The sequence below is a fragment of the Oryx dammah genome, unplaced genomic scaffold (genome assembly GCF_014754425.2).
Source record: "Oryx dammah isolate SB20612 unplaced genomic scaffold, SCBI_Odam_1.1 HiC_scaffold_14, whole genome shotgun sequence".
In the NCBI taxonomy this organism is placed as follows: Eukaryota; Metazoa; Chordata; class Mammalia; order Artiodactyla; family Bovidae; genus Oryx; species Oryx dammah.
In genome coordinates this window covers 34,626,296-34,640,275 of record NW_024070198.1, presented here as the reverse complement: position 1 = coordinate 34,640,275, position 13,980 = coordinate 34,626,296, and the positions used below count along the sequence as shown (strand labels likewise).

Below are 13,980 nucleotides of genomic sequence, written 5' to 3'. Positions count from 1 at the left end.
CTTGAAGGATTTTGAGTATTACATTGCCAGCATGTGAAATGAGCAAAACTGTCCAACATTCTTTGGAATTAGAATTAAAACTGACCTCTCCCAGTCCTGTAGCCACGGCTGAGTTTTCCAAATGTGTTGACATACTGTGAGCAGCACTTTTACAGCATAATCATTTAGGTTTTTAAACAGCTCAGCTGGAATTCCATCACCTCAACTAGCTCTGTTCATAGTGATGCTTCCTAAGGCCTACTTCACTTCACACACAAGGATGTCTGGCTCTAAGTGAGTGACCAGACCATCATGGTTATCTGGATCATTAAGACCTTTTTGTACAATTCAACTGTATGTTCTTGTCACCTCTTCTTAATCTCTTCTGCTTCTGTTAGGTACTCACCATTTCTGTCCTTTACTGTGCCCATCTTTGCATGAAATGTTCCATTGTTATCTCCAATTTTCTTGAAGAAATCTCTAGTCTTTCCCATTCTATTGTATCCCTCTAGTTCTTTGCATTGTTCACTTAAGAAGGCTTTCTTATCTCTCCTTGCTATTCTCTGGAACTCTGCATTCAGTTGGGTATATCATTTCCTTTCTCCTTTGCGTTTTGCTTCTCATCAGTTATTTGTAAAGTCTTCTCAGATAACAACATTGCTTTCTTGCATTTCTTTTTCTTGGGGATGGTTATGATCACCATCTCCTGTACAATGTTACAAAATTCCATTTACAGTTCTTCAGACAGTCTACCAAATCTAATCCCTTGAATATATTTGTCACCTCCACTGTATAATCATAAGGGGTTTGTTTTAGGTCATACCTGAATGGTCTAGTGGTTGTCCCTCTTGTTGATCAGTTGCTCAGTGGTATCCAGCTCTTTGTGACCCCCATGGACCACAGCACACCAGCCTTCCCTGTCTTTTACTATCTCCCAGAGTTGTTCAAACTCATGTTCATTGAGTCAATGATGCCATCCAACCATCTCATCCTTCGTCACCTCCTTCTCTGCCTAACCTCAATCTTTACCAATATAGGGGTCTTTGCCAATGAATTGGCTCTTTGCTTCAGGTGGCCAAAGTAAAGGAGCTTAAGCTTCAGCATCAGTCCCTCCAGTGAACATTCAGGGTTGATTTTCTTTAGGATTGATGAGTTTGATCTCCTTACTGTCCAAGGGACTCTCAAGATTCTACCCCTTTCTTCAATTTAAGCCTGAATTTTGCAATAAGGACCTCGTGACCTGAGCCACAGTCAGCACCAGGTCTTGTTCTTGCTGATGGATAGAGCTTCTGCATCTTTGGTCGCAAAAAATACAATCAATCTGATTTTGGTGTTGACCTTCTGGTGATATTCACTTTAGAGTCATATCTTGTGTGCAGTAAGTTCTACATTTAATAACAATAAGCATCAATGTTACTGGCCTGACTTCTATAACTATAATATAGATAAGAGAATTCCCAGGTTTTAAAAAATAAATCCAAAAATGTATAAGGAAAAGAGGGACATCAAGCCTATGATTAAGAGATAAGAAGAGAAAAAACAAATTTGAAAGAATATCCTAAACAACTTTTCTGTGTAAAATTATGCTCCCCAAAATTAATAGACCCTTTTGACTTTGAAAAGATTAAATATATCTATACTTAAAAACAGATAATAAAATACACTTTTATGAATTCTATTTGTAAGTCAGCATAACATGCTAACTGTATTTGAAGAGTTCCTTGTTTTTCTTGTACGTTACTAAGGGTTTGTTTTTATATTCTTGAGTGAAGGGATGTGGTTAACAATATATAAAATAAAAAATGATTTTATTTCTCAAGAAAATATTAGTCCCTATTTTTAAAAGAAAAGTCACCCCATGTGAAGAATTATCCAAATGCCTTCTATTACCAACAATGGGATTCATAATCACAATACAGCTTTGAACTTGAAAGAGTTAACTGCTTGCAGATAGAAGAATAAACAAAATATACTCTTAAAATCATTAAATATACAAATCATATGGTATAGGGAAATAAATATTTTTGATGTCAGCTGAAAACATTTGTAGGATGATACATTCACTAAAATGACCCCCAACTTAATAGGTAAGTGAAGTGAAATGTAGATGGTAAGCTTAGGGAAGTCAGACACCAAGATTCTATTCTATTGTCTGAAAAACTAGAAACTGAAAAGAATTATATAAATTCCATTTTTTCCTTATCCAAACTTCATATAACTCCTTTTATAGGTATTTAATGAAAAATTTATATATAAAATATTGGATTATTACTCAATAAGTTATGAGTACAGATTGAAACACCATTTATAATTATTGAAACTAACCCTCATTTAGAGAAAAACAATATATATACTTTGAGTCAATATTGCTTCTTGCCTCTATTACTGAAAAATAAAACAAAACTGAAAAATTAACATGCCAAAAATCATAACCTGCTTTTTACCTCTGGCTCTAAAGTGAAACAATTGGTTGAAAGCCATCTAGCCAGAAAGTCTGAATTCCACTTTCTTTTGGATTATATGAAAATGAGTAAAACATATCACACAAACATTACATTTTCTTAGTAACTAATTTTAGCAACGGACTAACTGCATACGAAGTACAGTACTACTACCTTTGTAATAGGGTCACAGAGGTAACATAAAATGATTTTTTAAAAGGTAAGACAAAACTTCTCATCAAGAAGTTCACATTCTACTTAGAAAGACAAGAGAACAAATAACTAACAAAAACACTAACGGCTATCACCATGAAGGTACAAACACTACCTGAAGTCAGGATGGTAAGTACAAGTTTTCAGGCTGAAATTTCCCCTCAGCTGAGGTTTGAAAAATGCATAATGGAGTTCAGAGGCATAGTAATGTCCAGGAAAGTAAAGATCAGAAAAACGGGTGAAGAGTTGGGTTAGGATAAAGAAGCGACTGGAGATGAGGTGAAAAGAAACACAATATTGTGAATATCATAGAGAAGAACAAATGATCAAGTAAAAAAAGAGAAGATGAACTATTTAGGAATTATTACAACAGGTTAAGCTAAAGAAAAGATAAATACAACCAGACAATGGCAGTTCAATTATGGCTTTGAAATGCATAAGAGTTGCCCACTGTTTATACCTGGGATTCAACAGAAGTAAGGACATACTTGCTTTGAAGCACAAGAATGTGGAAGTCCACACTTGAATTCTGGTCCCATCACTTAATGGCTTAACCTCTTACCTGACTCTTTGGGCCTATGTCTTTGGTTTACTCCTCTGTAAAATGGATGTAATAGTACATACTTGAAAGAATGCTTAGGAGAGGATGAAAAACATTAGGGGAATTTCTTGGCAATATTTCTGATATAAATAAACTATTAAACATTAGTTATATATGTTTCTAATATAATGCTTGGAGCTTGGCTGCCTAGGAAAATGTCAGAATCTTAACTGTGGACACAGAGAAAAAGAGAAGTAAAGATGTGGTAGAATATGAGAACCATGGGAGGATATAAAACCAGAACTATCACTCAGGGTCAGAGCATAAAAGGCCTTGAATGTCTTGTCAAGGAGTTTTTATTTATTTCACAGATACTTTGGAAGCAATGAAAAATTTTGGAAATGGTCATAAAATCACTGAATTTTGAGGGAAGAAAATGTGTCTTTGTCTTCCAATAAAGGAGGTATAAAGGTGGATAACAAATGGAGAGACTGCATATAAGGAGGGTAATCGTTCACTAACTCAACAAATATTTAATAAGAATCTTTTCCATTTTAGGGCTTCCCAGGTGGCTCAGTGGTAAAGAATCTGCTTGCCGATGTAGGAGAAATGAGCTTGATCCCTGGGTCAGGAAAATCTCCTGGAGAAGGAAATGGCAAGATCTCAGTTTTCTTGCTTGGGAAATTGTATGGACAGAGGAGCCTGGCAGGTTACAGTCCATGGAATCGCAAAAGAGTCAGACACAACTTAGCGACTAAACAACAAAGAAGAACACATAACATTTTAGGTAATCTGTAACATCCATCAGCAGTAGAAGAGAAGAGGAATCATGAGGGCCTAAACTAATAAGGGCAATGGAATACAAAGGAGGGTACAGATACCAGACACAACGTGGAGTCTGTTTGGGGCAGAAGGGTTGAAGAAAAGGAAGAAGTCAAAGGTACCATAGAAATCGAGCCTAAAGATGTGGGTGAAGGGAGAACATTCTTTCAAATAAGAGTTACTGAATTTAGTTTATAAACATTAATTTGAATAATAGTGGCCTTTTATAGAAATGTTTAATAGGAAGTCAAAAACAAGTTAAAATTGCTTAATAAAGTGGCTGTTATACATACAATTTATGCAAAACATAAATTATATGCTAAATATACAATTAAATGTTTATATAGTTGCTTTAAAGCTTAAAAGCATAGACCATAGTTATTGTAAAATTAGTAAATTTTATTTACTAAAATTTGAAAGAAAAAGCAGTATAAAAGGCATAGATAAAATTATATGTGATTAAGAAAAAAGCTAACACTTACATTCAGGTCTTATGATATATAAAAATGGACCTTTGAAGAAAAGGCATTTCTTCCTAAATAATATGTTAAGACAGATTTTAATATGTTTATGAACTATTTACAGAGAGTATTTATGCTGGTGCTTTCTTACACCTGCTCTAGGCATTTCTAATATATAATTAACTTCGCCACCATCACTAAGTAGTTTTGAGATATGAAAAAGTGTGTATGTAAACTGGTATTTAGCTTGATTTTGCTTTTGAAAAATCTGTAAGTATCAGAAAAAGCTAAATACATGCTGAGAGTTTCTTAGTTAACCTTTAATTTTCTGTAGCATACTAAATAAATGTTTATATGTTTTAGAATATGAGTAGTACCCCCAATTTAAATTCACCTCTTCATTTTCATCCTATGCCTGTCATTTGAAGCTAATGGGAATTCCTCAACATTTGTAGGTCTAGGGTTAGAGCCATTTTTGTCTTTAAATTATACCACCTTATTTTACTTTTTAAAAAACAAGTTGTGCCAGATCCTTGCAACATAAAACCTAAAGTAAAACATGATGAGGAAGCTAAGCATTACATCAAGCAAAACTAAAGGGAAACATTGAACACTTTGATGGTTTCTATCTTGCCCCCAATAGGTTAAGTATTATTATCTGGTCCCATTACTTCATGGCAAATAGATGGGAAAACAGTGGAAACAGTGGCTGACTTTATTTTTCTGGGCTCCAAAATCACTGCAGATGGTGATTGCAGCCATGACATTAAAAGATGCTTACTCCTTGGAAAGAAAGTTATGACCAACCTAGACAGCATATTAAAAAGCAGAGACATTACTTTGCCAACAAAGGTCCATCTAGTCAAGGCTATGGTTTTTCCAGTGGTCATGTATGGATGTGAGAGTTGGACTATAAACAAAGCTGAGCAGCAAAGAATTGATGCTTTTGAACTGTGGTGTTGGAGAAGACTCTTGAGACTTCCTTGGCCTGCAAGGAAGTCCAACCAGTCCATCCTAAAGGAGATCAGTCCTGAGTTTTCATTGGAAGGACTGATGTTGAAGCTGAAACTCCAATATTTGGCCACTTGATGCAAAGAGCTGACTCCTTAGAAAAGACCCTGATGCTGGGAAAAATTGAAGGCAGGAGGAGAAGGGGACGACAGAGGATGAGATGGCTGGATGGCATCACTGCCTCGATGGACATGAGTTTGGGTAAACTCCAGGAGTTGGTGGCGGAAAGGGAGGCCTGGCATGCTGTGGTCCATGGGGTCGCAAAGAGTTGGACATGACTGAGCAACTGAACTGAACTGAAAACCATTGAATAGTTTTTCTTTCTTTTTTTTTAAATTCCATAAGAGATATATGGTGAATTTACTAATGAAAAGAAAGTATTCATGTGACACACTTCTCGGTCAAAAACTTACAAATCAGAGGTGGAGATAGTCTACATTATGTCTACATTATGCAAAAAATCAGAGAAGAATTTTAATTGATAAACTCTGTGCAATAAAAATGAGAAGGGAGATCATGAGGAAAGTGCCAAAGTCAGTCATGCAAGGAAAAGTTCCCAGCTCGTAGAAATTCACTGACTAATCTCTCTCGCGGTTTCATGAGACAGCCCACAGAGATGTTTGCAAAAGGAATCTAAGAGAGAAGAGGAGTAAACTGCATCTTCTAATAATCCACAATCAAAGGTCATTCTAAAATACCTGACGATATCAGGGCCAAACAGTTTTCATAAACTCTTCTGGTTCTTAAAGTTCTTCTTGTCTTTAAAATTCCTTTTATGAGGACAAAAAGGATGAAAAGAGCTTGAAAGATGGAGTAGAAAAAGAAAACAGGGCTACTGAGCATTTGATGTAAAGGAACACCTCTACAAGGTAAACAAAGGATATCAAAAAATTAGTATATGGACTTCCCTGGTGGTCCAGTAGTTAGGACTCCATGCTCCCAATGCAGAGGCTGGGGTTCAATCCCTGGTCAGGGAACTAGATCCCACAGGCCACAATGAAGATTGAAGATCCCAAATGCTGCAGCTAAGACCCAACTCAGTCAAATTTTTTTTTTAATATTTAGTATAAAGAGAAGAGAAACTAGCTAAAAACAGTACAGAAACTGTGCACTGACTGTTTTTTAACCAGGCAGATGAAATGAGCAGCTCTCTATTATTTTAAAAGGCTCTCTCATTTTCTTAAATTTATATTAAAATGTCATTTAAGAGAATTTTAGGTCAAAGTATAACTTCATGACTATACCCTATGCTAAATATCACCATATAAATGCAATTATTCATTTAGTGTCCTCACTTTGAAATATTTAAAATCTCATATTGTTGTTTCTCAGACACACAGGATGATAATGTATACTCAGAAAATACACGTTTTTAACTTTGTTGTGTCAAAATAATCCTCAGAAACAAGATTTCCATATCCAGTGATTTTTGTTATCTGCATTTTTAGATTATTCAGGCCAATGCTCCCATTTTGAGAGAATTAAACTCTTACATTTAAGAAATGCTCAAGTTCATTTGACTATAAATTTTCAACTTCTATGAACAATCTGCAATATGTAAGGAAGATTTAAAATGAAAAAAAATCTCTTATTCCAGCAGAGGGGAGGAAGAGTTCATTCATCTTCTTTACTATCCTCAAGTCTCAGAGAATAGCCCAGTGTGTTTATTAAAGTTTTAACTGTTTCTGTAAAAGCCTGCTATGGACAGATATTAATAGCATGCCAAAGAGAAAAACGTAAGTTTTGCTAATAAGAAACAAAGGTAAAAATAGAACTGTCACTACGCTGAAAGAACTCTTTATATCCCAGACTGAAAAATAATTATTTAACACTATTGAAAGTAAAAATATACAGAAAGAAAATCATATAAGTATACTATTTAAGAACCTACAAAAAGAATAATAAAATGAATAAAAGACATAAGCAAATACACAATCGGATTTACTAAAACAAGCTATGAATGCAATGTTAGAGGAAAAGAATTTATTTGCAACATCAACAAAACCCATTAGACATCTTGCAGTAAACTAAAAAAAAAAGTAAGACCTAGATGAAGCAAATTATTCATACAAGATTGTATTTTAAAAAATTTTTTTAATGTGGATCATTTTTAAAGTCTTTACTGAATCTGTTACAATATTAATTATGCTTTATGTTTTGTTTTTCTAGCCACAAGGCATGTGGGATCTTAGTTGCCTGACTAGGGATCGAACCCACACCCCCTGCACTGGAAGGTGAAGTCTTAACCATTGGACCACCAGGGAAGTCCCAAGAATGCATTTTTTAAATTTTCTGTATATTTCAGTATGGAGAGCTTTTTTCTTATTCTACATTTTATGAATTATGAAACAAAAAATATATATATAAATATATTAAAATATTTTTAAGATTAATAACATTTATAGCTTAGTTTCTTATATTCAGAGAAAGTGTGAAAACATGCAAGTAAGGACAATCACATAAATTTAAGCTTGTAAACTGCCCTCAATTTCAAGGGCCTACCCAATACTCTCATTAAAACTAATCTCTTAGTCCCTGATTCTGTCATTCAGCTTCTACATAACACCACTAAAGCACCTACACAATGTTCAGCTGATCCTAGAACAACAAGGGGTTTGCTGATGCCAACCCTCTGTGCAACAGAAAAATCCTACATAATTTGTAGCCAGGCACTCCATATATGCAGTTCCTCCAGATATCAGATTCCTCCTACACACAGTTGTACATCCTCTATACACAAGACTCAATAAACTGCAGACAGTGTAGTACTACAGTATTTACTGTTTTAAAATTTCATGTACAAGTGGACCTGGGCAGCTCAAATCTCTGTTAAGTCAACTGGATATAAATTTAAGTCCTAACACACTACTTTGCATATAGTAAGTAGTCAATAATTGGAGAATCGAAGAATAATCCTTCATCACAAAGTAATACAGTATAATGAGTGTTGAGTTGTTGTGGCACAATGGGCTGTTACTCTTATTCAATGAAATTTTCACTTCTTTTCTCTACTAAAATGTATCAGTCATATTGGAGATAATATAGCAAAAGTAATACTGTCCCACAAATATGATTTATACACTTATATTAAAATACTTAACCCTAATGATGTTCTAAGTAATAAAAATATGCAATATCAGCTTGCATTGTAAAGCTAACATTTGCTAGAAATACATGTTATTTCCTGTTTGTTTAAGCCACACAATAAATTCAGCTGCATTTTTCAGGTGAGTAAAGGGAGACACTAAGAGGTTAAATAACTACCCAAGGAGACAGTGACTGTGCCAGGATATGAATCCAATCAGTATGATTTCGAAGCCCAAACACTTAACAATGTTATGTTCTTTTATAGCTACAAATCCAGATAGACAGATAGATAGACAGACAGACAGATGTATGTGAGCATGCTCAGTCGTGTCCAACTCTTTGCAACCCCATGGACTGTAATCAGACTTCTCTGTCCATGGAATTTTCTGGGCTAGAATACTGGAGTGGGTTGCCATTTCCTTCTCCAGGGGTTCTTCCTGACCCAGGGATTGAACCCACATCTCTTATGTCTCCTGCACTGGCAGGTGGATTCTTTACAACTAGCGTCACCTGGGAAGATAAATAGTTACCAGCACCAGAATAAGTATGTATCAAGGAATCTGACTGAACATTAATAAGAAATAAAACAGCTTAATAGTAAAGCACTTTCAATAGTTAATTACACTAACAGAATAGCCATAAATATACCATAGTTTAAAAACAACTAATGAAAGTTTATAAGTACATTTATATATTTACAACAATGCTAAAGGGCTTTAGTAGGCTGAATTTTTAAAAGAATATCTACATCTACAGTACATTTAAGCCTTACCATTTAAATATAAATCTATTTCCTCACTTCCCTTAATATTACTATGGACTTTGAATTTTAATTAATGCAAATACTAAGGGAAAAATGAACTTTTCTCAATGAGGTGAATGAAAACAATGAAGAAATAAACTTTGCCTCTCATTTTTTTATAAATTGATTTTAGCCTTTGCTGCATTAAATATAATTCACTGCATGTGGCATATTTTTTATTTAGTTAGGTAACTAATGTGGCTATAAGAAATAAAAATGAATTTCATATATCACATCACCATAGAAAAGTCACAGACAGCAAAATATTATTTTGCCAAATTTGGGCAACAAGGAAACTATAAGGAATTATTTAAAGCTTCATAAACTACCAGAGAATGTGCAACAGCAAAAAAAGAAAGGTATTTATCTTTCATTCTCTTTAATTTTCTATTGCATTGTACCTCAGCTCTACAGATGTATAATGTCAGCAACAAAAATAATATGAAATAACTGAATTAATCTTAAACCTAGCAGAGAAGTATGATTCCCAAAGGGAAATATATTTCTAAAAGCACTCTGCCTGTCGGAATAATAATAACTTATTTTAATTTAAAACAGCTTTTAGCTAATAGAGTTATTAAAAGGTTCCTTTTGCCTATGTCAGCAAAAAAATTAAAATAATACTTTGGGTTATCTTCATGACATTATATTCTTGGATTATTAGATATGCACCAAAGCACAAGCAATAACAGAAAAACAGAGATAAACTGGACTTCATCAAAACTGAAAACTTTTGTGTTTTTAAGAACACTGTCTAGACAGTGAAAAGACAGCCTATACAATGGGAGAGAATATTTGCAAATCATATGTCTGATAAGGGCCTCATAATTAGAATACCGGCTTCCCTGGTAGCTCAATGGTAAAGAATATACCTGCCAATGCAGGAGACGCGGGTTCGATCCCTGGGTTGGAAAGATCCCCTGGAGAAGGAAATGGCAACCTGCTGCAGTATTCTTGCCTGGGAAATTCCATGGACATAGGAGCCTGAAGGGCTACAGTCCAGGGGTCACAAAAGAGTTAGACAGGACCTAGCAATTAAATAACAACAATGACTAGAATATATGAAGAACTCAGAATTCAACAACAACAAAACCAAATAATCCAAATAAAAAGTGAACAAAGAACTTGAATAGACATTTCTCCAAAGACATACAAATGTGAAATAGGCACATGAAGAGACCAAAAAAAAAAGAACAAATATTTGTACACTCACATTCATCACAATATTACTTAGTCAAAAGATGTAAGCAACTCAAGTATTCATCAACAGATGAATGGATCAAAAAATGTAGTATACATATACAACAGAATATTATTCAGCAATAAAAAGGAAGGATATTCTGACATATGTTAAAACATGAAAGAACCTTGAAGACATTATGCTAACTGAAAAAACCCAATCACTCAAGGACAAATTCTGAAAATTCCACTTATCTGAGGTATCTAGAGTAATCCATTTATCTGAGATAATTCCACTTATCTAGAGTAATCATATTCAAAGTGACAGAAAGTAAAAGAGTGACTGCCAGGAGCTGGTGCTGAGGAATGAAGATTTATTATTTAATGGTTATATAGTTTTAGCTTTGAAAATGGAAAAACTTTCGAGATGAATGGGAATGATGAATGCACAGCAATGTGAATGCACTTAATGAAACTCAACTTCCTTCTTTTAAGGAAAAGTTTATGTTACGTACATCCCACCATTTTAAAAATTATTCTTTAAATGGTCAAGAACTTGAATAGACATGTCTCCAAAGACTATATACAATGGCCAACAACTTCATCACTAGTCATGAGGAAAATACAAATCAAAATGACAATGAGAAATATTTCTATACCTATCACCACAGCTAGAAGCTTTTAAAAAATGTAAAATAGCAAGTGTTGGCAAGAACATAGAGAAACTGGAAATTATCCCCAGTACTGTTGGGAATGTGAAATCATGCAGCCCCCATGGAAAACAATTTGAACAACTTGGAAGTCCCCAAAAGGTTAAACATAAAATTACCAAATGGCTGAGCAATCCCTCTTCTAGTTGATACAAAAAATAACCAAAAACTTGAAATCCCCCCAAGAAAACATGTACAGTAATGTTCTCAGTAGCAGTAATCACAATAGCCAAAAAAGGTGGGAAAAAAGCAATGTGCATCAATAAATAAATGGGTAAAACTACTGGGATAGATGTATACAATGGAATAATACTCATCAGTAAAAAGGAATGAAGTACTGATAGATACTATAACAAGAATTAATATTAAAAATATTATGGCTAAGTGAAAGAAGCCAGGCACAAAGTCACACATTTTATAATACCATTTATATGAAATATTCAGAGTAAGTAAATACATAAAGAAAGCAGATAAGAGATTGCCAGGGGCTTGAGATAACTGCTTAATAAATATGATATTTTCTTCTGGAGTGATGAAAAAATTTTGAAACTTGATGAAGCTGATGGTCACACCATATTATGAAGGTACTAAATGCCACTGAATTGTAACCTAAAATGGTTAATATTATGCTATGTGAATTTCACCCCAATTTAAGACAAACCCTCTAAAAATGGGGTTATGGATGGAAGCAATACATAAATAACAGAAAAATATTAAGCAAATTACTTCACAAAATCCCCATGCACTATTATATAAGTATTAAAATAATTTGGAAAGCATAATAAAATAACTTTATAAAAGTAAATTAAAACAATTATATATAAATATTTGAAAAAAAATTGCAATGTTAAAAAAAACAAAAAAACCCAGAGATGGTTTTTTCCTTAAAGTCATGGAAACAAAGCATTTATATGTGTGTGTCTGTGCTCAGTAACTCAGTCATGTCTGACTCTTTGCTGTCCATGGAATTTTCCCGTCAAGAATACTACAGTGTGTTTCCATTTCTTACTACTGGGATCTTCCCAAACCAGGAATCAAATCTGTGTTTTCTGCGTTGCCAGGCAGAATCTATCAGCTGCACCACCTGGGAAGCCCTATAAATAATCATTATCTATCTAATCTATCTGAAATACATTTTTTGTCCAGTGAAATTTTTGGCTAAAGAAAATTTAGTAGTAAAAAGCTTTGGAAAACAGGATGGTTCTTTTTACTCAACAAACATAAAATAACAAAATATAATACTATGATTATAATAGACAAGCTCTGAATTTTTTGGATTCCATCGTACAGATATCTCCTGCAGCTTCTTTACACATTGAACACAGCACTAAGCTGTGGCTTTTGGCTAAGGGTTCCTGGATCCTCCCTGTTCACATTAACACTACTTCTGCATTGATAGTCAAGAGTTAGGTCTAAGAATCAGATATTTCTTGCCTGTTAGTAGTATTATAATCTTGAGCATTTTACTTAACTTCTTTGTATATTTGGCTGTACCTAAAAAGGAAGCAATTGTGATTCCTCCCTCACAGTTGTCTTGAAATGAGACAACGAATATAAACTATGAGTACAGTACCTCAAGCACAGAAAATGCAAGTGTCAACCAACTCATGTGTTAGAGCCTCAATCAGGGCACAGCAAAACTTCCATTCAGCAGAAATGAATGGAAACCTGCTACCGCCAGTTTCATTGACTCCAGGACATAGCTCATCATTCTGTCTTTCTCAACTCTGAGTGCAAATTTGAGTCATTTGGGCAGACTTAAAGAACCAAGAATCAACCTAGGACCTAAACTAAGAGATTGATTTAATTATTTTAGGGAGTGGCCTAGACATCCATATTTTTAAAAAAGCTTTCCAGGTGGTTTTAAAATGCAGGTAGTATTAAAATTTTTGTCTAGATCAGCCCCAGGCCCTCTCTCTAAAGATTCCTCATCTTACCACAGCTTTTCTGTGAGTGCTATTCAGACACTCTCCATTTAGAAAAAGTAGAGTAAAGATTTAAGGAACAAGGAACAATTTAGAAATGAAGAAGGTTATTGAAAAATTACAACTTGAAAGAAATTTTTTTTTAAAGAAAGACCAAAATTCCTTTTTAAAAAAAATAAGAAGAAAAAAGTAGCAAGATAGAGAAAGAAAACAGATAAAAGGATTTCAGGATCAAAAAACTGAGATGGTAATAGTTAGCACTTACAATGCTCTTTTAATGTGCTTTAATTCCTATTACATGTGCCTCCATTACACATGATCTCATTTGATATTTACAACAATCCAATGAAGTATTATTATTTCACTTTTACATATGAGAAAAATGAAGCACTCTCTAAGGTTAAGTGAATTAACCAAAGCCATACATTTAAACAGTGGCAGAGTTGGAATTTCAGCCAACGACTGATTCCAAACCCATTTTCTTAAACCTTATGCTATATCACCTTGTCAAAAACAAACAAAAACTTACCAGATATAAGGCATACACAAAATCTTTATCTCTTATTTCTAAATTCAAATGTAAAGTGATCACTTACTATTATTAAAAATAAGTTATAAGCAGTGATTTTTTCAGAATACTGAGATTACACATAATTTCTAAATTTAATTTGTCTGTATTTGCTAAGTTTCCTATAGCAAATATGTATTCATTCTCAAATAAGAAAAAGTAGGAGTTTCTTAAAGCAAGTACATCACAGAATTTTTATAGTTCACAGTCCTTAATAAATACATATTATCTTCCAAAAATA

At 33.9% G+C, this 13,980-nt stretch overlaps 1 protein-coding gene across 1 annotated transcript in view; it reads right to left on the bottom strand.

Moving 5' to 3' along the window:
* The window catches only part of ATRNL1 (attractin like 1), a 794,298-nt gene that overhangs the window by 557,717 nt on the left and 222,601 nt on the right, over positions 1-13,980 (bottom strand). The window lies entirely within an intron of this gene.